The sequence below is a fragment of the Ambystoma mexicanum genome, chromosome 2q (assembly GCF_040938575.1).
Source record: "Ambystoma mexicanum isolate Mex_15411 chromosome 2q, UKY_AmexF1_1, whole genome shotgun sequence".
NCBI classification, from domain to species: Eukaryota; Metazoa; Chordata; class Amphibia; order Caudata; family Ambystomatidae; genus Ambystoma; species Ambystoma mexicanum.
Genome location: NC_090924.1, coordinates 1,204,155,946 through 1,204,183,929, shown reverse-complemented (window position 1 = coordinate 1,204,183,929; position 27,984 = coordinate 1,204,155,946). Strand labels below are relative to the sequence as shown.

At 45.8% G+C, this 27,984-nt stretch overlaps 1 long non-coding RNA gene across 2 annotated transcripts in view; it reads right to left on the bottom strand.

Annotated features, from left to right (window-relative positions):
• LOC138570040 (uncharacterized) overlaps window positions 1–27,984 on the bottom strand; it is a 799,187-nt gene that overhangs the window by 305,184 nt on the left and 466,019 nt on the right. For both annotated transcript variants that reach the window (XR_011303384.1, XR_011303385.1), the window contains exons 3-4: window positions 11,875–11,951; window positions 437–488 (exon numbers count right to left, since the gene is read on the bottom strand). This is a non-coding gene — a long non-coding RNA (uncharacterized lncRNA). The remainder of the gene's footprint in view (window positions 1–436; window positions 489–11,874; window positions 11,952–27,984) is intronic.

The following is a 27,984-nucleotide window of genomic DNA, read 5'->3' as shown; positions in this document are numbered from 1 at the left end:
CAGGCAGGGACGCTGTTGCTATGAGAACCACAAAGCTTAATGTAAACATAGAATACCACAGGGTGCCTGACCCTGATGGGACAGCCAATGTTGTATTTCAGAGGACACCAACATTTTACGCTAATTTGTTAACTAGGATTTATATTACGATATGTAGATAGGGAGTTATTCCGTCTAGCTGGAAGAAATCAATATTGGTCCTAGTGAACAAAAAGGGATTGAGAAAAGACCCCAAAAACCATTACTTACTCTCAATGATGAACTCCAGCGCAAGGGTTTTTCCTCCCTGCTGTTGACTTTTTTTTATAGGTGTGCCCTGAATTCTAGTTTGATAAGCAAGTAGAAAAACAGATTTGGTTGCGTCTTAGGCAGTGTCCATAACATCCGAGCAGTGCACTATTTAATTGCTGACACATACCGGAATATTGATTCTTACCTGTATATGTGCTTCATAGATTATGCCGGAGCCCTTGATTGTGTGGTGCGCCCTAGAATGTGAAAAAAGCTTGACAATCGGGTTACTGCTCCAATGATCTTATACTGTGTTAAGCAAATGAATCAATACAAATTGGTGGTCGTCCGATTAGAACAGGGGCAAACTGTTTCTAAGCCAATTGATACCAACCACAGTCTGAAACGAGGTTGTCTGCTGTCCCCTTTCCTTTATGATCTGTATGTCGCTGACACAGGTACAGTACTTAAGAACTGCAGACATTTCCTTCCAAAAACTTTGAAATTAATTTATATTGTGGCTATCTTATGCTGACAATACGGTGATACTGAACTATACACTAATAGGGCTGTAGAGGTCGCCGGATGCTCTGTATGAATTTGTTACCTGTTACAATTTAAAGATAATTAAAATAAAAAAGGTAATGACAATTGGGAGAGCCTGACATAGAAGGCTATGTTATGATTGGAAGATTTTTTAGCTCAGACTGGTGGTCACACAATTGAATGGTAACTTCAAATTCATAAAATGGGTAACATCCCAGGCATTTTATACAGACTAGAGTGTTATCTGAGAAATATGTACTTTGGCTTAATAAATTCGAGGGGAAGTTATGGCACCCAATATTAGGATATTCCAAGGCTTTGCCTATACAAGTAATAAGACGTGACATCTCTTGTGACACTATGGAGAGTACAGGGATGTAAATTCCACATACAATTATGGTGCAGGGGACACGCTCCTGGTTCTAATAGCTGGAAATACTCAAGCTTATTTACCTAATTAGGCCTATTTAGACCTAAAAAGCATGAGCATATATTTACTCAAGGCAATTAACGTTCCTATGCCTACTATTATGAATATTGGAGCTGTCTTGCAGAAATTAACAATGAAAGCTGCGGACTGGGATCGGACATTGAATTTGGCTGTACTCTCTTGCAAGAAAAGATACAGTGATGATATTTTGCAATGTCTCATTCCAGGTCAAACATGTAGTTATCTTTTAGAAGATTTGTACATACAGGTTCTTGGCAGGACATTGCTCATGAAGAGAGGAAGTGCTGATCCTGAAAGGTTGGTATTGAAATTGCCAGGCATATCTTAACAGAAAACACACATTTAGCAACTTTGTACAGGAAAGGATATAGGAAATTCATTAGCTCATTCTCCCAAATCGCCAAAATTCAGTTTTGTTTCTGTATTTATATGGTAGAGTCCATGGTGATCACGGTGGCCTCATTTAACATATGGAAATCTGTTTTTGTCCCTTTGAAATAAGAATTGTTTAATGGATTGTCACTTGTATCAACTATTTTAGCATACAAAGAATTTTAATTATTAATTGATGTATGAACAGGTAATTTATATAAAGGTGCTTTGGTGAATTGTTTTAATAATGTGTGTAGGTTATTTATGTAATGGTTTTAGGCATACTGGCCCTCATTACGACCCTGGCGGAAATCGAAAAACGATGGCGGAAATGCAATACCGCCATCGAATAGCGCTCGGTGTGACTATGACCCGTCACCGTAAAGTACGATGCCATTAGCGACACCGTAGTGAACGCCAACGCTAACTGCACCAAGTACGCGCGCGCGCGCCATGCCAAACCGTAATTAGCACCATGGCGCAAGGGTACGCGAATTCCGACCCTAGCGGACATGTACTTAACGCCATCAAGCACGGCGGAAAGTACCATTCCGCCATGGTGAGAAGTACGGCATCGCGAATCAACCGTAAACGGCCCCACTGAGTGCCTGTACACCGCTCCCTGGCCACATAGTACAACTCCCCGTAGGTGCAATGAAGTCACAATGCAACCAGTGAAATGTACAAGTCACCCATGCATGCCAACGAACAAAAGAATCACAAGAGGGGCCAATGGGAGCTGCAGGGCACAGATGGCACGAATACAGAAGCTATACCAATAGACATGACCCCAGTCTCCCACCAAGAAACGCACGCAAACACAGGCACCTGTGACCAGCAATATTCCGATAATCACATCATTCCACCAATCCACCTGGCTGACCGGCATCTGTTACACAAAACCTAATCCCCCGCCCCTGAGCATGACATCATCCAAACAGTCATATTGGCAGCCCTCACCCCTGACCTCACTGGGCTTCGTAGGCAAACGCGCCCAGCACAGTACCACGCAACTATACTCCGAAGCTGGAACCCAATGCAGATCTCCTCACAATACATCGCTCCCCAAATAGGAATATGCCACATCACTTGCAAAGAAGAACGCTACACGGCCCATATCAGAATAGAAATTTAGTGCACAACAAATTCACCAAGCCCATACAGCCATTAGGCCATGAACTCCAAAACACATTTCACCATTGTGGGCTGCATCCGCAATAAATGACCAGCTACTTCTTGTGTGACGCCCTGTTCCTTCATGGTACACAGGGGCTACATTCTCGTACGAAAAGGCAACATGGAAGCGCCTAGAACCGCAGGGCCGTCCCAATAGGGAGGCACTAGTCCAGCTGAAAGGCCGAAATGTTGCTCCGAGCCACTAGTACTGCGTAAGGGCATGTGGCCCATTGGCGATCGTCCCATAAGATCGTAATGCTGCTCCACTGATTAACACGAAGCAGCAGGTGTCGGGAGTAAAACCCATCTGCAGGAGTGGCATACAGATGGCAGTGGCAAAAGGGGAGGAGATACCTGTCAACCAAAAGAAAAGAAAAAGAAAAGAATGGCCATCAGAACTACATTCGAACAACTCACTTCAATGATCACACTAGATCCACAGCCATATGCATGCTAGCCCACTCCAAAGGATCATCACCACCCCAAAACCACTTGCGACTCATAACTATCCATATCGAGGTGAAAACACCATCACAAACGAGTGTACCTGTGCATGCGTCTGTGAAAACAGAATCCATCAGATGGGATTGGTAACGTGCATGGACACAAGTGTCTGAAGGCGCGTCGAGACAGGGAGGGCTCAACAAGGCCAGATAGACGATGGTCCCACTATGGCAGCCCTGCATCACATAGCGCAGGGGAGGCGGACAGATTCCAAGAAGCCCTGTACATGGCAAACACCGTATCAAATCATCTGCCCATGCATCCATTCATCATTCCCTCATCCCGTAATGATAACGCCTGTTTCCATACTCACATAACATGTGAGAATTCCATTGAGTCTGTGCGTTATGCAGCCTGCAAAATCCACTGTGCCCCAGCCCGTAATTCCAGTGTTGTGAAGTAACATGTATTTGGGAACGTCCGGCCTCATCATCCACTTCGCTATTGCGCATCCCAAACTATTCATATCAATCATTGCATCCTCGCCATGGCCCCTGTCCCAAGGACACTGAACAATAGAACGTTATATTTGCAGTCAGACCTGTGGGCATCTCCTCGCCGCTAGCTGAAGACCGAAAGCGCCGCCCTTCGAATTCCTCATTTGCAACATCACGTCGAAAAGGCATCTGTGGCCGCTTGAAATCACAAATTAATCCATCTAGTGCGGCTGTGTGTGAAAATGGCAACTGCCTTCACTCACAAATGGGAGGCCCCGCCCGTCGGTGAACCTCGGTACAGTGATGCATGAGGGTCCACCGTTACTCGAGTACTACGTTCCACTGACCCTTCACAAGTCTGTTCGCGACTGCAAAGAATGCATGTGAAACAATGGGACCATAGCCGAATGAACATATCAACCAATGTTACACGGCCATCGGGTACTAATACATGATTGTAATAGCAAGATGCCATTCCTCGAATTGCAGCGTTGTGTGCGGGACGTGCTCGCCCAAAGGGGAGAGCAGCTTGCACAGGTGGAATGAATCACCACAGGTGGAGGCCATACAGCCTGAAAACACATAAATTGCACGCCCAGTCTCCTCCCACAACCACTCCGAAATGCTACCGGCAGGACTCGCGATGTTGGCCCTGGGGGACCTGATAGCACTGCAAGTACTCCAACTCCAAGAAGAAGACGAACACCAACTACAACCGGCCGCACGGAGGAGACGCAGGAGGAGGAGGAGGGCAAGGCAGGGCCAGCAAGGGCTGCCAGCACAGCCACTACCACCACGCAGGCAGCCCGCAATCCCACGCCTCCGAGCACATCCCTTCAACCTCACTGATGAGCAGATCCACACCCTCTACCGTTTGGACCGGGACACCATAGCCGCCATTGTGGACATGACACAGGCTGACCTTGTCAGCATGATAGATAGCCCAACCGCCATCCCACCCCTACTGAAGGTGGTGTCTGTACTCCACTTCCTGGCCACAGGCACCTACCAGCACACAGTCGGACAGTTGCATGGCATTTCTCAGCCACTGTTCTCACGGACACTATTGCAAGTGCTCGATGCCCTCCTGCAGCACGCAGACGACTACATCTCTCTACCACGCTCGGAGTAGGAAATTACCAACACAAAAGTGGGATTCCATGCACTTGCCGGCATACCGGGTTGCATTGGTGCCATCGACTGCACCCATGTGGAATTGGTCGTCCCACATGCCATGGAGGCCCAGTACCGCAACCGAAAACAATTTCATTCACTGAATGTACAAATGGTGTGTGACTCCAACAGGATCATTACACATTGTTGTGCCCGATTCCCTGGATCAACCCATGATTCTATGGTCTTGAGGAACTCTACAATACCACGCTACATGGAGCGACACGCAGGGAACAGATCCTGGCTACTCGGTGAGTCTCATTTCATGCATGATGATGTGGGGTATGTGATGCGGCAATGACCTGGCAGGAAGGGGGGGGGGTGCGTACGTAGCAATGGCATTCCACATAATTCGTTTATCGTCCACATACAGGTGATGCCGGATATCCACTGAAGAGATGGCTCCTCACACCAGTCCGGAACCCACGGGACCAGCATGAGGAGGACTACAACCATGCCCACTCACGTACCCGTGTAGTCATTGAACAGGCATTCGGCCTACTGAAGACTTGTTTCCGGTGCCTCAGCAGGTCTGGCGGGGCACTCCTGTACCGCCATGAGAAGGTTGCAAAGATGGTGATGGCATGTGTCATGCTCCACAACATGTGCGTACGTAGAAATGTGCCCATGCCCCCTGACGCAGAACTGCAAGCACCTGAAGATGGTCATGATGAGGGTGGGGATGTGGCAGCACCTCAAGGAGTCTGCGAGGCACAGGAGGGCCGTGAAATTCGTCAGCATCTCATAGATGCATGCTTCTAGCACTCACGCCTGGTGGCTGATACATGGACACGGGACTCGTGGCACTGTGTGTGCCTGGTACATGCACAATATGGACTGTACGCCTATGATGGCCTAGTACACAAAGATCATTGTCCACACATCTCATTGTTTGATCGTGCATTGTTTATGGCATATGTGATATCGTGTGGAACACCCTATCGACCCGCCACCCAAGTGAGCCCAACACACCCCCTCCACCCTCCCACCTCCCCCCCGAACACCAGTGTCCAAAGATGCTCATTGTCAGTGGGCAGTCGCTATTGCAAGCCCCCTCTGCGGGTATAAGGGGCACCCCTGCCTGTGGAGCGCAGGTTCCTCCCAGATCTACGTTGGGGGCTGCCCTGGACGGAACTTGCAACGGATGATGTCTCTGCCTGCTCACGTCCATGCATGTCCCTAAGGGTTTGTGAGAGCTCAGTGAGCACACGGCGCACTGCGGCAAGTTCGGCACATACGTCTTTGGACGTCGCATGCAGTTCCCCCCTCAGGCTCTCGGTGCTACTCTCCATTTGGACTCTCAGGCTCTCGGTGCTACTCTCCATTTGTGCCCTAAGTGTCTCAGTTGATGTTTCTATGTCTGCCTTAGTGCCCCCACATCCATCGGCATGGTCCTTGAGGAGCGTGGCCAGTTGCTGCTGTTGCACGATTAACTGGTCGAGGGACTGTTGCCTCTGCTGGGCCATGGCCATTTGCGGTGGTGTCACAGAGGGGCTGTTCGCCTCATGTTGCCCTGCCACAGGGCTTGTGGGGGATGGCCAGTCGTCGTCTTGTGGGTGCCCCTGCGTGGTATCCTCATGGTGTACGGGATGGAACAGACAGGGGGATTGGGACAGGTCATGGATGGATCTGACTTCGACATCCCCGTCTTCTGTGTCGGAGCATGCTGCCATTAATGGGGTGTCACCTATGGTGCTGCTGCCACCAGAGGCAGTACCTTCTGTGGCATCCATTGGGGGGACCTGTGGTGGTGCTGTTGTGGGCATGCTGGCTGCTGGGATGCCTGTTGATGTTCCCTCCTGTGTGCTGCCACTTGATATGTGCTGCTGCCGTGTCTTGATGCGTGCAGCTGAGGTGGAGGGTCTTTGGCCGTCGGTCTTGGCCCTCTTTGCAGGTGTGCTGGTAGGGGTGTCCTGGAGCTCGTCGTTTGGATCGGACCCTGTGGTGGAGTAAAGGAGGGCGAGCGTTATTAATGGGTCTGTGGGAATTGGAATGGCAATGTATCACATGCATTGGGGTGGTACCTGAGGGTGATTTGGGTCGGGGCCTTGGAGGTGCTTTCCTTTGTGTGTGGAGTGAGGGTGCAGTTGTTTGGCAGCCTGCAGTTAGGGTGTGCCTGCTGCACCTGTAGTGGGTGTTTTTGGGGTTTTTACTTATTTATGTATTTATTGTGTGTTTTAAAGTGCGCTATCAGGCCAATGTGTGTGGACGTTCTCCTGGCCATGTGTTGCTGTTGCGCTATGTGGACACATGTGAGTCACATGATTGGACATTGTGGATTTGGCATGGTTTTATTTGGGCCACCTACCTGATTCTCCGGATGTCTGCACTCCTTTCTCCATCCCTCCGACTCCCTCTATGCTCTCCATTCCAATGGTGGAGGCACAGATTTCTTCCCAGGGGGTCAACTTGATGGGTGATTCCGACCCTCCCCCGGTGGCTGTGGCAATGTTGCGGTTGGCAGAAAGTATGCTACGGACGCGTATCCGCAGGTCGTCCCACCGCTTCCTGCATTGCTGTGGGTTGCGGGGTGCGGTCCCCACCGCACTTACCCGCTGTGCCACCAGGGCCCATATGGCCTTCTTGTTCGCAAGTGCCGTCCTGGTCATTTGCGTGGAGAAGACGGCGGCGGCATTCTCCTGGAGGGTCTCTGTGAGTACGGTGAGTTCCTCACGGGAGAAGTGGACCTGCCGCTTGCGGTCGCACGCTTTCTTCGCTACTTTTCCCATTTTTCTTGGTTTCACTAGGGTGGATGACGGGTTGGGATGTGTCTCAGGGTGGTGTTTTTAGTGGTTGTGTGTATTTTGTGGTTTTATAGGTGTACGGGGTGTTGTTTCCCGTTCCGGGCCCATGTTTTTACTTCCGTTTCCGTATATTTACGGTCGCCGTACTTTCCGGTTGGCGCTCACTGCGGTGTCCGCTATGATGGGTGGCGGTATTGCACCTAGGGCGCCGTACGGCGGCGGTGTGGGCCGTTTTGGGGTCATTTCCGCCATCGCGGACTTTGCACTTCCGCCATGGCGTGGTGCTCGTGCCCGATGGGTCGGAATGGGCCGCACTTTGCTCCATCGTGCAATGGCGGAAACGCTATTTACGCTGTGGCGGTCCGGTCAGTCACTTTCCGCAAGGGTCGTAATGAGGGCCACTGTGTTTTAGTGTTTTTGTTGGTGGGTTGTTTGTCAATCGTATTGCGTGTTTAAGGTGTTTATTGTGATTATTTTGATTAATATGTAGTGTGACAGGTTGTTGTTTAAACCACATGCACTAATAAATAAAGCAAACATTATTGTGCGTTATGCTGAAATATGTCAATTACTAAGCGTTGTAATAACATAGCCTTACTGACGGGTTAGGTGTCATTATCACGGGATAATGGCCCACTCCCAAGTTCTGGCCCAACATTAAGCCAAGGGCCAAGCATTGGAAAGAGCCATAATCCCAAGTGATAATGACACCTCTAAATGCTTTAGGAGTAGCATTAAAGCATACTTTTATCTTTACAAAAGTGAAACCAGTGTTCCTTTTTGTAGCTTTCAATTTGTTGTGTTCAATTGCTTCTGAGGTCTGAGTGTCTGGAATGAAGTCGATACCAGTAATTACTGTATTTTGAACATTCTGATTCACTTAGAGGATGTCAATAATGACTTCCATGTGATTATAGCTGTTAGTTTACAAGACAATTAAAGGGTTTCTATTAGATGTTTTCAGAGGATCCACTAGTTGGGCTTTCCCCTCACTCTGTTTTCCCTTGTCTTGCTTCAACCCTAGAGCTTCGTTCTCCCTAGATCCAATAGGGAGCTGGTTGATATTCCTTTGACTACTACTGTGAGGAAGTATTTCTGGTCTGCCTGTTACCCCACAAATCCTGGTTGACTTTAATACGTCCTTTTCTTCTGAGACTGGAAGTCTGGAATATCTGCTGGGCCTGCTGGACCTGCTGACCCATCCCCATGTCTAATTCTGGCCCTTGGGAATCCTCCTGAAGACCATGCTTCCCCCAGCCTGATAACAGTAACTTTTGCCCAATACGGGATTGGTCAGGCTCTAAATTAGTCATCCTGGGAAAGAGGTGTAGTCTTATCCTCTAGGATTTTAACTAGGAGGCTGAGTTTCCACAGGGCTATCTGAGCGTTGTTCCTTGTGTCTCACCCAGATGTTGTTTGGGGAGGGTTCCCTCTGAGGTACTCCTGTTGGGGTTCTGCCCATTCTACAGTTGTGAAGATTAGTAAAGACACCAGTTATTGGACCTCTTTTTGTTGTGCCACTGTCTCTCAACACTGTGCTTCAGGTCACCCAGTGATCTCGGCAATGCAGGGTCAGATCACCCAAGTGAGTTCTGGGTTTCTTCTGGGTTCTCTGCCATCTTTTAGAATGTTTCATTGGCTTTCTCGACTTCCTCTTCTTCTAATCCTGACTTTGGAGCTTCATCCAGTTCTCCCAGGCCCATCCTATAATCTGATCCTAGATATAGTTGTGAGTTAGGTCTGAGCTTTCTTTCAACATAACAATGACAATGACTTCCCTCGTCTGCCTGGATGCAGCATGGTAGAATTCAGTATCCATGGAGTGCAAGCATATTCTTGTCTACACCCCCACTTCCAGCAAAAAGGTTGGACTGTGCCATTCCTGGAGTGACCAACTCCCTGCCAATCCTCGGCTAGGAACTCCTAAGGTGGTCTGGATTAATCCCCTCCTCTTTCTGTTGGTCATCTCTTTGGGACCAGTGTACCCTGCTGTCTCTGAAGAGTTAGGAGGTCAGTCAACCCAAAGGAGCTTGGTGTTTCCTTGGCATGGCTCTTTCTTCTCCAGTTCTTGCTTCAAGGCTTGATGTGTAATCCAGATTGTTGACCTCCTCCTCCTGAGACACCAGCGTTCTTTCAGATACCAGCTGGGTGAAGATTTGGGCAGGTCTAATCAGAATAGCATTTTTATTTATTGGGTATATATGATGCACCTATGTACAATGTGTTTCGAGGCACAATAAGACAAGAGGGTGGGGGAAAACATGGAGGACAAAACTGTTTCCTAAGGTGAATATGAATATCATAAGCTCTCTGCAATAATCCCTCTGTGTCTCCTGTTCCCATGTCCAGTGAGTGCCAGTGTGCTAGGCGAGACTTTGTGGTGATTCTCCCATAGGTCCCTTTAGGACCCTGCATATGGATCCCGATCCTGCCCAGCGCCTTATTCAGCTCTGGGATCACTACCTTCTCAACCCCAAATAGGTTGCAACCTGTTGCTGTGGGTGTGGTCCTAGTCGGCAATCTTGTGGTCTGTGTGATGTGTACCACTTTTAGCATTTTACTGATTAGTGGACATCTTCTGTATCAGGGCTTGGATAATCCCATCATGACACCACCTGTCACAGATGGTCTCAATAACACACAAAGTCTCAGAGATGATTCAACTATTTTAAGAGGTTCCAACTAATGCCCTTCCCTTTAACTCTTGTCTTCCCATGGGTTTCCTCCACCGTAGCCCAGACTTCCCTAATAATTAAAATGGTGGTTACTAGATGTCGGTAACCCCTAGTGTCTAACATCTTACTGCATCTTCATGCTGAGTAAACCACATGTTGTACACCACCATCTCCCAAATTGAGCTAATGTAACATACATTTTCAATGAATCAGTCAAAATGGTTATTGTAAGGCGTATACTATATATTTCAAAATCTGTTTTAGCTGTTCACATATCATCAATTCACCCTCCATTAACCAATGCATATCTTTGTGTAACCTGCAGTGGTAACCTGTGGTTTGATCAAAAGGGATGCTGCCAAGTCCTCATAACACAAATTACTCCAGATTACACTTCATGTCATTATGACCACCTTACATTTACTTGGTCGCTTGATCTCCAAACACCATCATTACAGCAAATGTCAGAGCAAATTGAATCTGTGTTTATAATTCATTGAAAAGTTCTCAAATTCCAAGCAGTGAGGAGGTCCCCAAGCCCTGCTTAGTTAAAGTATGCTGACCAAGTTAAGGATCTCTGGCTACATTATTTACTGCGACAAAGCTAAGAGTCAAAGTTTGGGAAATACTCATCATCCCGAGTGATAATGCCTCTATCAAAATATATTAACACAGGAAGTTGTGCAACTAAAAAGGGAAGTATTTTTACTTTGTTGGTAAAAAATAAGCATGCACAACTAACATGTAACGTTAATTTAATAAACCTGGTACTAGTAACAATAAGCTTTACACAATGTTTGTTTCATTGAAATTTGTTAGTTTGGGAAATTGAAATGCATTTGTCCCCTCTACCTTCACACAGGAGAAGAATATTGTTTCAGTGGTGCTTGTCAGGCTGCTGCTCAAGTGTGAATGTTTTGAAAGTGGTCTATAGTAGTGATCATTCAATTGGCCTTGAGGATGTCTATTATGGAATCCATTGTGTAACATAGGGTTACTGACCCTGGACTTGGTAGCTGAGCCAGTGTGTTCCAGTCTCAAGGAATGCTCAGTGACGAATCAGGCAATACATTAGGCTTTTTTTTTTGCCCCATTTCCAAGTAATTAACATTATTAGCATGCTAGAATGGTGTTGGTGTTATACAAAAGATTACTTAAAAGGAAATTGGACCACACATATCGACTGTGCCTCATTTACTTTAAAATATAACTATATCACAAAATGGTCATAGTTTGTAATAATAAAATATGGTTGCTCTTTTTCTCTATTTCTGAGATCTTGCCACATAGCCGAGATGTGGAGAAAGTGGAGTGTGAACGAAGGTGGGGAGTAGTGAGAGTAGGAGAATGCAGGGGCCATTCTCTTGTGCAGGAACTATAAAATCAAGCATAATACCCTCAAGATGAAAAGGAGTGGAACATGCTGGAAATCTCTCCTGAAATGCCATCCCTCCTATTTGGGAGTAAGGAAAAACTTAACTCTTCCAGCAAACGTTCATCCTCCTAAAACAGCTTGGGTACAGTGTCCCATCTCCCCTGAAAGGGGAATAATCACTTTTACCGACCTGCAACTGGACCCTTCGCTCCCCTGACCTTTGTAGATTTTGCACTGCCATTTCACAGGTGTATTTTGAGACTGGATCTGTGAAATAATGTACAAGATAGTCACACATTTTCTGAAAGTTATTCATTTTCTTGACACGTGGACACCATAATTCATACAAAAAAGACATCCAGAGTGAAGCTATACACTTGGAATTAATTGGGAAGGAGATTAATTTGTACACTTCATTTCCAAGAAAAGTATGCTCATTTAAATGAGCTTCGTCATGTTCTGAATAACATTGCAAAGAAAAGAAGGCACTCTGCATTAAGGAGACTTCTAACCTAAAGTATGAGAGAGTTATTCTTGTTTCAGCAGGAAATTATATTTACATGCCTTTGTGACACTTTAAATGAACCAATACTTTTTGTGCTGCAAATGAATACCTCTGTCCTAAACCCAAGCTTATAGACTACTTAGTTGAACACACCATATATTGCATTTTACAAACATGCCTACTTTAGAAACCAACAGTATTATTTCTTCCAAGCATAATTAGACAGTGAATAAGAAAGTTATATTTGAATACAATGTGTGTGATGAAGATTTTCTCTGATGCCAATACTGCCATCATTAGGAAACTTTGAGGGAAGTGTCTATTGCAAAGTCTTGGAGGAAATAAATTGGAATATATATATACAAATATATATATATTCAGTAAAAAAACTTTGTTAGAGGGACGTTATGGTTAAGTTGTGCTACTAAAAACCTATGAAATTCAGTAAACAAACCTTGTTAAAGGGACGTTATGGTTAAAAGTAAAACCGAAAAAACCTTGAAATTCACTAGTTTTGGTAAGCTAAGCAACCATAACTCGCACCACCACCATGCATTGCTAAGACTAACACCCAGGACAAATGTCATTGATGACATCACTGATGGTCTTTTTTTCTTTAGTGGTATATCTTGGCCAGTAATAGTTAGGAACAAACAATTCAAAAAGTACTATATTTGTAGACTTATACTTCAAATATGTTCTTACAATAATTCACTTAGGGTCCACTCACAGCATATGAAACATATACATAAGGAAAATACACACTTGAAAGACAGCAATGTTTTCTGTGTATGAAGACAATCAGTAAGGTTATCAACAATTTCTTATTGTTCTGCTGTTTTTTTTATTACTGTACTTTCTCTGTATAGGCTCATATTTGTATTTGCATTACTTTCTTTAGGTTGTAGTCACATCATGTGATAGTTATACATATCGAAGTAGTAGGTTTGAAGCAGAGCAATCATTTCTGTGCATAAAGATAATCAGTTAGGTTATGAACACTTTCTGGTTCTACTGCTGCTTTTTTTGCATACTTCACTTTCCCTTTATATACTCATTTTTGTATGTGTTGTTCTGTCTTTGTGTTTTGAATGTAATCATGATATTATGTAGTAAGTGGGTTTTATTAGCTACTTATTACATGTTGCACAGTACACACAACTCTAAGAAAGCAATTATCATTTCACTATTCAACATGGGAAGATTATGAATATTGCACCTCCATCATGTATGCTGAACACAATGCTTATGTTTATACATGAGTAGCTTACTATACTGTAAAGAACTTCATAATAGAATGCTATTTTTTTATTTTTATTTTTATTTATTTTTTTATTTCATTTAGTTTATACAAACTTTTTGAAAATGTAAAAAGAAGAAAAAATAAAAGAACATAGAACAAAACTATTTGTCACTTTTTGTCCTACTTTTTAACCTTTAAAATGTTCAATTCATTCTACTCCATGTTACACTAATAAGTGACACTTGATTCCTTCCATTAGATCTTCATAGTTCCTTTCCCTCTTAGTTTCAAGCTTCACTGTTCAAGTATAAGGGCTTTTCTCTAATTGGATTTGAATATGCTCTAAGATTCTCATCATGCTAATCATCAGCGCTTTGCTTTCGCCAATGTGAAGATGTTTCCACCATTCTTCAGATTTGTATGACTGGAATGAACGCTTCACCTTCCCCAAACAGTTCTCGCGTTGCACTCTCAGGTCTGTACAAGACAGCACCAGGTGTTTTAGATCTTCATCTTCTTTTGCACAGAATCTGCACTTTACATTACTTTCAGGAATCACCCGTCGATGTCTTAAAATGTCTTTCGTTTCAAAGATATTTAGACAGAACTTTAGGAACAGCCTTCTCAAACAGCTAGAAGGTGATAACATTAGATATTTTGAAAGTGTGTTACGTTTTTTGCTTCAGGTGGTGCATTTAGCATAGATTTATGCGCTGATCTTTGCTCTCCTATGTTGATCCAATCCAAATCTAACAATTTCCTTTTTACTAAATTTGGATTGTACCATAGTACTTGCTCATCCATTCCTAATTGGTTTAGGATCCCCTTGCATTGTAGTTTCCATTCATTTAACGCTGATTTTCTTTGCGTCTTCTCAGCCGTCAAGATTATAAGAGGTGGAAGGTGTCATCTTCGTGTAGTTTCCTGAACAGGGCCAACTTATTCCATGTGATTCTCACGTTAAATGTTGTAATCCCTACTTCGTATAGTACATTGGCCGTGGGCGTACTTTGTGGAATCTGAAGAACCTTCTTCCAGAATAATCCTTCACATTGTGACCATAGTTTATGGTCGCACCCGAACATGTTCTCTGCACCATAGGTTAAGATCGGGGATACTTTGCTCTGAAAAATTTTTCTTACTCGATCAATGGAACATTTCCCATACCTTTTTTGAATTATGATGGCTTGTGATATCAATTGTTTGCAGCTGTTTAAGAGCTTTTTGGTCATCGGCTCATCATTAATACTCGAGCTGATGATTGTTCCCAAGTATCTTGTCTGAGGTACTTTATTTAGCTTTTTCTCTCCGATCGACCAGCCTTGTCTGAAATTATTGGTTTTTCTTCCTTTTTTATTTCCAAGTACCAAGATTTCAGATTTGGCCGCATTGATCTCGAATCCCAGGTCTTCTAGGAAGGATCTTAGTGCTGACAATTTTCGTTGGAGGCCAATTGGTGTATGGTCTAATATCACCATATCATCAGCATACATGATATGATTAATCTTAATTCCATTGATCCGTGGTGGAAAAGACACTATATTTGATAGGGCAGTACCAACTTCTGATATGTAGAAGTTGAAAAGGGTTGCCCCTAATGGGCACCCTTGTTTTACTCCTCGCTTTGTTGCTATGGGTTTTGTTAGGTTTCCTTCACTGTCCAAGTGAACTTGGATGTGAGTGTCCGAATATATCGCTTTAATGGCTTGGATCAGGCTCTTACTACACTCCCTTCTCATAAAGTTGTTCCAGAGGGTTTCTCTGTCCACCCCGTCAAACACATTTGCCATATCAATAAATGTGAGATATGTTTTTTGGCTGGATCAAATTACCTCGATTTTTAACAAGTTCAGAATTAACATATTCGCACCACAGCCTATACCTTTAACGAACCCGGTCTGACAGTCGTCATAGATCTTCTCTTTCCGAATCCATGTTGTAAATTGTGTAAGTAATTGCGATGCAAACATTTTACCTACTACATCTAGCAGAGCTATTGGCCGATAATTTGCGGGGTCTGTGCGGATTCCTTTCTTGAAGATGGGGACGATTATTCCAGATTTCCAAGTGGATGGCACCTGACCTTCTCTTAGGTCCCGAACATACCAGCTCTTAGCATGAAAGCACACATGCCTCAGTTGATTGCACACCTAGCAATGTTTTGCTGAGGACAGAAAACAGAACTATTGTCCCATATTGCCCTAGGTACTAATCAAGAAAAAATAACTTTGGCATTTGGAAGGATGTTTATTACTGCTTGAACCAAGTGTTCCATATCTGCCAACAAAGTCGGGGCACTGACATAGCCAAAATGCAAAGCACCACCATGCAAAACTACCACATGGGGACTGTTCATCCTGCCCATATATTCACAAACCTGTACAATTCCCTGTACATTACAATCAGGCACAGTGCTCCACACCACCTCCACTCCTTTACATCAAAATTCTTTGCCACATGCTTGCATTGAGCATACTGCTGTAAACCATGCATAAACATATCTCCAAACACCAACACCCTGACTTTCTCCACCTCTGCCATCTTCACTAGACACAGCCTCTTTCAACACAAATCCACAAACTCAACACCTGATTGGCTAATCCCTACAGTCCCCTTTCCATGCTGGAAAACTCCGGATGCGGCACGCCGTGTCCGCGGAGGAGGAACTCTTAGACAGTCCTTCTACCCTTTCCACTTCACTCTCTGTGCCATTCCCTCATTGGGTACAGCTAAGCAGTCACACAACCATCCACCAATCACATCCATGACCTCTACATCTAACTCCATAATCAGAGTTCAGCACTTCAAATGTACTGTTGATCACTCCGAGTACAAGTCTCATATCATTGGAAAGCACCTACTACAAAAACTACTGTACAAGTCTCCAAGATGTCTACTTGCAGCTGCATGCATATCCACATGCATGAATACGAACTAGAGGTATGCATATTGCATGCAGAGTACATGTACAACTCTTATATATATATACATATAAACAGAGTAAGTGCCACTTAACCTGTATAACCTATAAAATTAACTTACTATTATGTTTCCCATCTGCTATAATGAACTGTCACTTCCAAACCTGTCTGCTATCTACATTTTTTTTTTACACAAATAACTATCTAAAAAATTATAATATTAAAAGATGGGAGAAATAACAGTATACAATTACACACAGCCAGGATAAGTTCATGCATCTCTATACACTCACACAGATAGACACTATCATTGAAAAGCTCCCAGCTGAAATGACACCACTGCCTGTACATCACGTCCTACTGCTTTATTACCCACACCTTCACAAATGCATGCTTTCCTATACAGTTTCTGCCATTTACCTTATAAAAATTGCAAAATAAGTATATCATTATTTCTTCTATCTCCTAACATGCAAAAACACAACCTTAAGAAACCAATTGCGTTTCATACACTTAGTATTCTACTCATTTGAAAACGATGATGAACTAACATATTGTAAGTAAAATATAAAGGCTGTACATAGTCAAAGGAAACTGCATGCACACACTATGTTCAGTTATGAAACAGAAACTTGCAACAACATAAAAATCAGCGTCTAAATTAACATCAGTGCAATAAACACACAAAATTACTAACTTCTTTCTGTTACAATTGCAGTGAAGACCACTCTCCTGAAAAGCAGCAGCATCTGAAGTACAAACAACAACTCAGAAGAAACCTGCTCATTCCAAACTGGAAACTCAAACACACTGTGGGTTGATTAATGGAATTTGTGCACCAAAAAACTGAGATTGGTGTACCATTCTGACCACAAATCCCCATTTGTTAAACAAGGATTTGCAGGCAGAATGGTGCACAAATCCCTGTTTTTCGGCACACAAATTACATACCTCAGCCCTTAGAATGTTAGTATTGCAGAACAAAGAACTGTTTTAATTCTATATCATTAGATTTAGTATTAGTGCTTCTCCTCACCACTAGCTTACTTTCTACTGTCAGCTGAACCCCAATATACTAACACACAAATACAAGAATAGCCTTCCAAACTATTTGTAGCTGCCCAATGCACAATCACACACCACCACATACATCCTTACCATCATACTCAGACACTCATGCACACATCACACATACATTGCAGAACAGCCCAACCATACCTTCTTTTTTTTTCAACAGACCCCAAAGAATGCCTACCATAAAGCAAGTCCATAGAAAGCAACGCAGAAGTAGAGCAAATGAAAATAAAAGTGTCCAAAAAAAGTTTCCATATATAGCAGAATTTGTACAAAAAGTTCAAACAAAAGATCTAATAGAGTCATTAAGCAAAACAAAACAAGCTTCCAGTAAAAAAATGTTGCCTCCTCTTTCAAAATGTAAAACGAAACAGAACGTGATTAACAAGAATTCAGCTACCACTACTGCTAACACTGCTCCTAATAATCTTGATGTAGAGACAAGCAACCATACCAAAAAATGTATTATACAAAACATTTTCTGCCATAGAGTCCTTCAGAATCTCATAAAAACAGGAGAGAAATCATGCACAACCCTTAAAACCTACCGTAGAAAATTAACCTTAGGAGCTCGCATAGACAGTGCAATCCTTTTCAAAAGGAAGGTATTTATTTTAGTGCTAAACAAATTGAAACAACTAACAAAACTAACTACTAAATTACAAAAAAGACTTCTCAATAAACGGAATGTCAAAAAAAATATCTTCTTAAATATCCATGGAGGTGTATGGAGTCACACCACGAACACAGAACCATATTTAAATGAAGAAGCATACAAACAAAAGCAAACAAACACAATTGCCATACATGGCGGTGGACGAGGGTGTGAAAAACGTAATACCATTATGGAACAAGAAACGCTGCTCACAAAAATATCCCCAGAAAACTCAGTATCACCTCTCCATCAGCCTGAACCAAAACGTCCACTATACAAATGGCCATGCATGTCAATGTGTAACATTGACAAAAAATCTTTCAAATCTTTATGCCAGTTCCAGGATACCTGTCCAGTGCGCAATCACACAGGACTACAAAGATATTAATTAGCCTGCATTTCAGGAACTAATTGCAAAAGCACATTCCATCATATCAAAATGATATCAACACATCATTCAACGATAAGAAATCTAGTCCATAAACTATACTATGCTAAAAGTCCAGCTTTAGCATTAGACAATTTAAATAACAATCTTCTGCATGGTACAGCCAAAGACCTACTCGAAGAAATAGAGCATATTGAGAGAAAATATGTTGGAAGTGAAAGCCACTTACAAAATGCAATAGCTTTACAACAGACTAGGAACAATTCTGCAAATAGCAACCTTCTGCTACACAAATACAAAAAAGAAATACTAACATTTAAAAGTACATCCACTGAAGTACCAAACCATGTGTGTGTGTTGCCACATAACTTTTTATAAAAGTAGCACAAAAACTGTAGACATAACATACAAAATAGAAGACAATGAAGATTCCAAATGGCTTGAATTAGCTCTCCACCTTATAGCAGAAAACAAATACGAAATAAATGACCCCTTAATACTTTGCAGTTACTGCACTGCAAAACTTATCCACAACCAAACTCATTCATGTGCTATAACAAATAATTTAGAGAATTATTCCCACTACCAAAAACCCTTGCAACAACTCAATTTATCTGAGAGCATCATAATTCAAACAGTGCTCCATTCAAAGCAATAATATGCCTTCAACCAAAAACAGCAAAATTACCTCCCTCAGAATTAGTGAAAGGCATTCATGGCAAAAAAGTTAATTTACCATTAGATCTGAAAGAAAATGTACACACTCCAGGAGTGCAACATCCAATAGAGCAATCTTTCATTGTCTTAGTAAATGGTGTACCTACAAAAGACAAAATAATTTGGCAACAACTCGTATACTTACATCAAGTTAGACAAGCCTTGCAATATCTAAAAGACAACAATGAATACTACAAATAAATGAATATTGAAGAAAACCTGAGGGAAACGTATGAAAGAATTCAAGAGTCACCAGAAACTGGTCAATTTGAACTTCTAGATCCTGCTACAGTATCCAATATTTTAGACCATTATACAATTCATCCATTACACTCTATAGACACCATAGACGATGCACTAGAAACGTACCAAATGCGACAAACCAAAGGATCACCAATCAGCATATGGGAAAAAAGTAAAGAAGCACATACTTTTCCTCTACTCCTCTACTGGCAAAGGAGGAAGGTACGATGATAGACCCACTCAGATAACAGCATCAGAATACCGCTTGTTACCGCTTGTTCGCTTGTTCGCTTGTTACGAATGTATTCTGAAGATTGCAGATTTAGACAAAATGTGGAATACATATTCCACCTACTCTTTGAAAGTGAACTAGCAACTCTATGCTACGAAGTTGCTCACAAATTTAAATCAGGTACCCACTTTCAAAATATGTCAGCTATGCAATTAATACAAAAAGATGAGGTTTTGCAAACAAGCATTACAAATCTGTTAGAAAACATGCGTGGTACTAAAGAGTATTGGTTCCGACGTCACAGAGATGTACGTTGTATGATGAGAAAGCTTGGCCCACCCACTTGGTTTGTTACATTAAGTTGTGCAGAATATGCATGGGAAGATTTACATGATTTCCTATGCATATCAATCAAAAACAAAACAAACATAGATATACTAACACCTGGAGAACTTTGCTCTCTAGATCCTGTTAATGTTTCAAGATATTTCCATCATCGTTTCATTGCTATGCTACACTTTATTTGTAATAAAACTGTTCCTCCCCTCGGAGAAGTGCAACACTTCTTTTGGAGAAAAGAATACCAAGCCAGAGGAGCACCACATATCCACATGCTTTTATGGATGAAAGATGCTCCTAAATTTGGTCAAGACAGTGATGCCACTGTTTTACAGTTTATCAAAAAATATGTCACTTGTGAAATTTCATCAGAAGCAACAAATAGTGATATTCATGCACACATTGTACAATTTCAAAGACACAAATGTGGGAAATATTGTTGTCGCAAATACAAAAACAAAGGGAAATACTACACCAAATGCTGCTTTGGTTTCCCTAGACCAGTTACAGCAACAGGTCAAGTAAACAACTTCACGTCTTTAGTTAGACATAGTGTTAAAGGTAAATCACCTAAGAACACATATTACATAAAAAGAACAGATGAAGCAAAATATATCAATGATTACAATGCAATCATTGCCCTCTTATGGAATGCAAACATAGATGTGCAGTACATTGCAGACAATTCCACTGCAGTTGCACAATATGTCACAGCCTACTTAACCAAAGCAGAAAAAACAGAGCTTAAAGACCTATGGGATGACCTATCATCGGACAAAACACTGTCTCAGAAATTGTACAGTTTAGGCATAACAATGCTCTCTCATAGAGAATGTGTCTGCTATGAAGCTGCATATCGTTTAACCAGTACTGCTTTGTATGGAAAATCAGAAAATATAGTATGGCTAAGTCTTGGTCCGGCTAAATCTAGAAAAATAGTTCTCAAATCATACAATGACATGAAAACAATAGCCAACAATTAACCCAACAGCCAAGACATTTTGAAAAACAATTTACTAGACACATACTACCCAAACAGGAGTACACTTAAGAAACCATGTGTCTATACCACATAGCCCAAAACTTCACATACAAAAATAATATAAAACCAGATGAAAATAAAGGTAGATACAGAGTCACGCATTGTGAAGGCAGCTTAGTGAAACTTACCAAACAAAGCTTAATTAATCATATCAAATTGTCATTAAAAACTCCTCAACATAAAGTACTATATTACATATCCCTGCTACAACTTTTTAAACCATGGAGAAAAGAAGAAGAGCTACTAAATATCTATGACTCCTATGAAGACACTTTCAAAGCAAATGAAAGCACTATAACCAATGTAAATTTTACACAGTACAAAACAATGTTGCATAATGAACAGCAAGAAGAAGAAGAACTCCAGGCCCAACTAGATAAAGACACGCCCAACATTAGTCAACCTTCTATAACAGGAAGCTAAGAACCACTGGGACAGCCACTAATAGCAAATGAGGCAGATGGGGTAATTCATAGAATTTAGCGCACAAGTAGCACACGCAGCTGGTGCACAGAGTGCGTGTGCGGCAGTCTGTGCCAGTAGTGTGAGCCAAAACCAATTTAAGTGCACAGCGTATTCATGGATACTTACATCCATAACCAGCGGTGGCGCTGAGTGGTGCAGCGACCCCGCAGCAGCAGCAGTTACGCTCCCAAACCCTCCCCGTGCGCCAAAAACATTGACCAAATCCAGTACAATGCACAAAGGCCTGTGGACCAGCATACAGCCCCCCAACCATGAAAACGCATGGAAAACTCCCCGTGCACCCCTCGGAATACGCGTTCCCTGCTCGCGCCAGCAAAAGCGCATGGAAAACTCCCTGCACACCCCTCGGAATACACGTACCCTGCTTGCACTAGCGAAATCGCATGTAAAACTCCCTGTGCACCCCTCCGAATACACGTAATCTGCTCGCCGAGTGAAATCGCATGTAAAACACCCTGCGCACCCCTCAGAATACACGTACCCCACTCGCGCCAGCGAAATCGCATGTAAAACTCCCTGCGCACCCCTCAGAATACGCATACCCCGCTCGGGCCAGCAAAATCGCGTGTAAAACTCCCCACGCACCCCTCGGAATACACGTACCCGCCCGCACCAGTGAAATCACACGTAAAACTCCCTGTGCACCCCTCGGAATATGCGTATCCCACTCGGGCCAGTGAAATCGCGAGTAAAACTCCCCACGCACCCCCTCTGAATATGCATACCCCGCTCGCGCTAGCGAAATTGCGTATAAAACTCCCTGTGCACCACTCGGAATACGTGTACCCCGCTGCGTTAGGTAAAATGCGTGGGAAAAGTCCCCCCTGTGGTGTGGGCTGTCTGCGGGGCATGGACTGGGGTGATGGGTTGCCTGTGGGGCATGCCCAGGGGTGATGGGCTGCCTGCGGGCCATGGACTGGTGTGATGGGCTGCCTACGGAGCATGCACTGGGGTGATGGGCTGCCTGTGGTCCATGGACTTGGGTGATGGGCTGCCTGCGGTCCATTGACTAGGGTGATGGGCTGCCTGCGGGGCATGCCCAGGGGTGATTGGCTGCCTGCGGGCCATGGACTGGGGTGATGGGCTGCATGCGGGCCATGGACTGGTGGGATGCGCTGCCTGCAGGGCATGGGGAGGGTGGATGGGCTGCCTGTGGGGCATGCCCAGGGGTGATGGGCTGCCTGTGGTCCATGATCTGGGGCGATGAGCTGCATGTGGTCCATGGACTGGGGTGATGGGCTGCCTGTGGTCCATGGTCTGGGGTGATGAGCTGCATGCGGTCCATGGACTGGGGTGATGGGCTGCCTGCGGGGCATGGACTGGGGTGATGGGCTGCCTGCGGTCCATGGATTGGGGTGATGGGCTGCCTGCGGGCCATGGGGAGGGTGGATGGGCTGCCTGTGGGGCATGCCCATGGGTGATGGACTGCCTGTGGGCCAGGGACTGGGGTGATGGGCTGCCTGCGGGGCATGCCCAGGGGTGATGGGCTGACTGCAGGCCATGGACTGGGGTGATGGGCTGCCTGCGGGGCATGGGGAGAGTGGATGGGCTGCCTGGATGTATTCCGTGGTTGCGTGTGGACTTTCACACGCGATTGGCCTGGTGCAACAGTGGTATGCATATTCCGAGGGTGCACGGGGAGTTTTACATGCGATTTTGCTAGCGCGAGCGGGTACATGTATTTAGAGGGGTGCGTGGGGAGTTTTACATGCAATTGTCATTGAGCGAGTGGGATACATTTATTCTGGGGGTGCGCAGGGAGTTTTACACGTGATAGGCCTGGCGCAAGAGGGGTACATGTATTCCGGGTTGCGCATGGACTTTCACACGCGATTCCGCTGTCGCCAGCGGGGTACGTGTGTTCCGGGGGTGCCTGTGGACTTTTACATGCGACTTCGCTGTCATGAGAGGGGTACGTGTATTCTGGGGTTGCGCAGGGAGTTTCACACACGATTTGGCAGTGTGTGCCCTCCCAGGTGTGCCCCCCTCCCCATGCCCCACAGGCAGCGCACACCACAGGGGACCACCCCACACCCCTGGCCATGCCCCACAGCCAGCCCACCACCCCAGTCAATGGCCCGCAGGCATCCCATCACCCTAGCCCATGGCACACAGGCAGCCCATCCACCCTCCCCATGCCCTGCATGCAGGCCACATGGCACCATGCACTTAGTAGCCCCAACACATGTCCCCCACCCCACCCCCATTGACACGCACTTGCCAGCAGGCCCCGACTCATTCCCCCCCATTGACGGACACCTGCCAGCAGACCCTGACTCATGTCCCCCCACCCCCCACCCACCCCCATTGATGGGCACCTGCCAGCAGCCCTGACTGATGTCCCCCAACACCCCCGACCCACCCCCATTGACGGGCACCTGCCAGCAGGCCCCGGTTCATGTCCCCCCTCCTCCCTTAAAAGGCACCTGCCAGCAGGCCCTGACTCATGTCCCCCACCCCCCACCCATCCCCATTGATGGGTACCTGCCAGCAGGCCCTGACTCATGTCCCCCACCCCCCACCCACCCCCATTGAAGGGCACATGCCAGCAGGCCCTGACTCTTGTCCGCCCACCCCCACCACCCCCATTAACGTGAACCCGCCAGCAGTCCCCGACTCATGCCCCCCCATTGACGGGCACCCCGACTCATGTCCTCCCAGCCCCCCACCAACCCCCATTGACGGGCACCTGCCAGTAGCCCAGACTCATTTCCCCAACCCCCTACCCACACCCATTAACGGGCACCTGCCAGCAGGCCCGACTCATGTCCCCCCTCCCCCCATTGATGGGCACCTGCCAGCAGGCCCCGACTCATGTCCCCGCAAGACCCCCACCCACCCCCATTGACAGGCACCTGACAGCAGGCCCGGATCATGTCCCCCCTCCCGCAATGACAGGCACCTGCCAGCAGGCCCTGAATCATGTCCCCCCACCCCCACCCACCCCATTGACGGGCACCTGCCAGCAGGCCTCAACTCATGTTCCCCCCCCCCCCCACCCATCCCCATTGACAGGCACCTGCCAGTAGGCCCGAACTCATGGCCCACCAAACAACATGTCCTAACAATACAGACCCATGGCCCTAATGCCAACCCAAATCTCCCCTGCCCCCCAGTACAAGCACACAACCATCCACTGCACCCACTCCCAAATTAACCATGCCATGAGAGTCTTAAAAGAACCTCCATGGCCATGCATAAATGCACAACGCGTCACACAGTGGCAACACATGACTGAGGCAATGTTCATTGAGAAATGCACAAAACCAATGATAGTACACAACACCAATCATGAAGTTAAAATAAATGTATTAAAAAACATAATGAAATAACATAATCAAAATCAAACTTGCAAATAAATAAATAATGAAAACTATTACCAAAAAAAAGAAAATCCAATGAAAAACAAAAATCCCCAGCATGAAAAAAGAATAGTGGTCCATCGCCAATGTCAATATGAATTATATAATTTAAAAAAAGAAAACCATTGATCCATGGGAATCGTAAAGAAATTATGTACAAGTCTTGAACTATATACAATCCAAGTCCAAAGGGTCCATGATCCCAAACCAAAAGGAAACCTACAAAAAAGTCCTATGAATAAAAAACTATATACATAAAGTGGAGCAAAGTCCATGAACTCCAAAAAAAAAGAAAAAACAAAGGAAACTTAACCCTAAAGAACTATGTACAGAGGCGGCGGGCAAGTCCTACGGCTCACTTGTTGATGTTCCGGGACAGGGTGTCTTCGAACTCCACGTCGATGTTCTGGAGGCGGGCCTCTTCCCCTGCTGGCCTTGCGGTCTCACAGGGAGCCAGCCATTGCCTCCTCCAACTCCCTGCGAGTTGCCTCGAGGCACTCAGCCTGCCTCAATGCCCTGCGCATGGAGTTCTCCACCCTGACCATAGTGAGCTGTGCCTCCTCCGCCCGCCGCTGCTCCGCATCTATCGGCTGGCCAAACCGCTGCCACACGGAAGACACTCCCAATCCAGGGTCCTCGTGCCTTCCCGCCGATGCCTGCCCCCGTGACGTTGATGGCCCCGAGCCATCATCGCTCCCACCCTGAGCCTGCAGCTGCCATGCATGTGCCCTTCTTGTCGATGCCTGCACGTCCTCCTCTTGCTGTGGTCCAGTTGGTGGGGTGGCAGGGATGTGTCTTCCAACAGCCTGGCCGCTGGGTCAGGTGAAGCTCCACAGAGTGCCCAGGTGATGCTTGGGCAGGAAGATGGCACTGAGGACGACTGGCGGATAGGGTGTTCATTTGAGGAGGGGTTCACTAGAAGATCCAGCACACGGAGGAACCCAGTGCCGGTGACCTGTCCTAGTAGCCTAGCAGGCTGACGCTAGTAGGCTGACGCGGTCAATGAGGTATTCGAAATGACATACATTGTCCTCACGAGAACTCTGCACATCATCCCTAATACCATGTTGACGCAACGCCATCCCAAGTAGGACAGGCTCAACACGGTCACAGATTGCCGCGTCCGCAGGGAGAGGAAGGCCAGTTGTTGTTTGTGCATCACCTCCCTGAAAACGGGTCTGGACGAAGGTATCCCTGCTGGTGCAGGATGATCCAGTCACAGGATTGGGGACAGGATTACACACAGGCACCTCCTCGGTGGCCTGGGCGGACTCCTGTCTCCACCATTGGACTGCACCACTAGCACCAGTGGAATCCACCGTCCAGGCCCCATGCGTGGGCCTTCCACAGCCTCCTCCTCAACCGAACCCCCTACCAACCTGGATGACTCTGTGCCCTCTTCCTTCATAGGCCCCTATTGGGGCTCAGCTGCCCCTACTGCTGCTGAGGAGTTCACCTCCAACCTCCGCCTCTTGGACCTTCCCTCAGCAGCTGCGTCGGCAGCTGCGGCCATGGACGCGGCACCAGACTCCTCACTCCTGGAAGAGATGACTACGTGGGAGGAGAGCTGGGCTTTGCATCTCCGGCTGGTGGTGGGATCCCTGCCTCTGTGCTCCACAGCACTGTCTCTGCCCTCTTCATCAGTCAACGCTGCAGACAGCAAGAGACAGAAAACAGGCATCAGGGCACTGTACGATGGTCAGATACACACGTGACAGTTGCACATGAGTGGCAGTGTCAAACTTCACAGATGGCATCTCACTCCCCAACTCTCATATCATTTGAACCCACACACATGCACAAATTGACAGGAATCGTGCAGCAGGCAGCAGCATCCATACACACACACCAGCATGAACATCCGAAGGTTGTCATGACATCACAAGCAACATGGGGAGTGCCGAACACATGCACACACACCAAAAGACAGACATGCATCTGTACATCTCCACCACCTGTCACAGTGCAATCATCGGCAACTATGTCGCATCTGCCAATCAGGTTCCCACATGTCTGTGTCACATGCATCCATGGCGTATCACTGTTGCACACATGTGAAACACACACACACGTATGTCGTGCATATACATGAAGGTGGAACTAGCATCCATGCGTCACACCCTAACCATGCCATAGTACATACACAGAAATACTAACGTGTGTGCATCTCCACATGCAGTGGTGCATCATGCCTTGGAACACCATTGATGTGCATCACACATGACAGGACATGTTCCTGCATATACACATCCATACATGGCCCTTTTCAGACATATGTCCAAGCTGCACACTCCTGGCACACCTCAACATGCACTGCGTCCAATAAGTATGCATGGACACTTACCGCTCGACTCCGGAACGGTCTCCCTCTCGAGGACCTGTCAGTGAAGCGCTGGGTTAATGCGTTCCAGGACCCTCATGTCGTCGGTGGTAAGGTGGACCCGGTGCTTCACTGCATCCGCTGCTTCCAAGATGTCCAGCCAGATCCTCTCCCGTCCATCCCTGTTGGCGCGTCTTCTTCCGTAGAGGGCATCATAATGCACCAGGACTTGCTCCACCAGGATGCCAACCTCTCCTGCTGTGAAGCTGGCAGCCCTCTGCCTTTCTGGCTGAGGGTTGCCATTGGTGTCTGATGGTGTTACCCCCGACATGGCAACCCCCGAGGCAGGTGTGGGTGGGCAAATGGGTTCTGGTGCTGGGCTGTGGAGTGATAGAACTTCAGTCGGGAGTCTTCAGTTCTAGCAGGGGTGGTCACAGCAACTGGACGCCTGCAGATGGCTGACGTGCAGGCACCAAATAGCAGGGCACGTGGCCAGCAGGCAGGCATGCAACAGCAGATGGCTGGTGGGAGTCTGCTCTGGGGGGCAGGAAAATGGCTTTCTGGGCAGGAGCGTGGTCTTCCGTGTGTTGTTGGGTGGCCAGCTTGATACAAAGTGATTTGGCACGTGAAAAAACACCACGTCAGTGTGTAATTTGAGGAAAGGCCCTTAGCGCGTAAGCACGTTTGTGACGTAACACGCACAGGCATTTCCCTCATCACGGGTGCATAGTGATTCAGCACGTGAAAAAACAACACGTCCACGTGCAAATGCG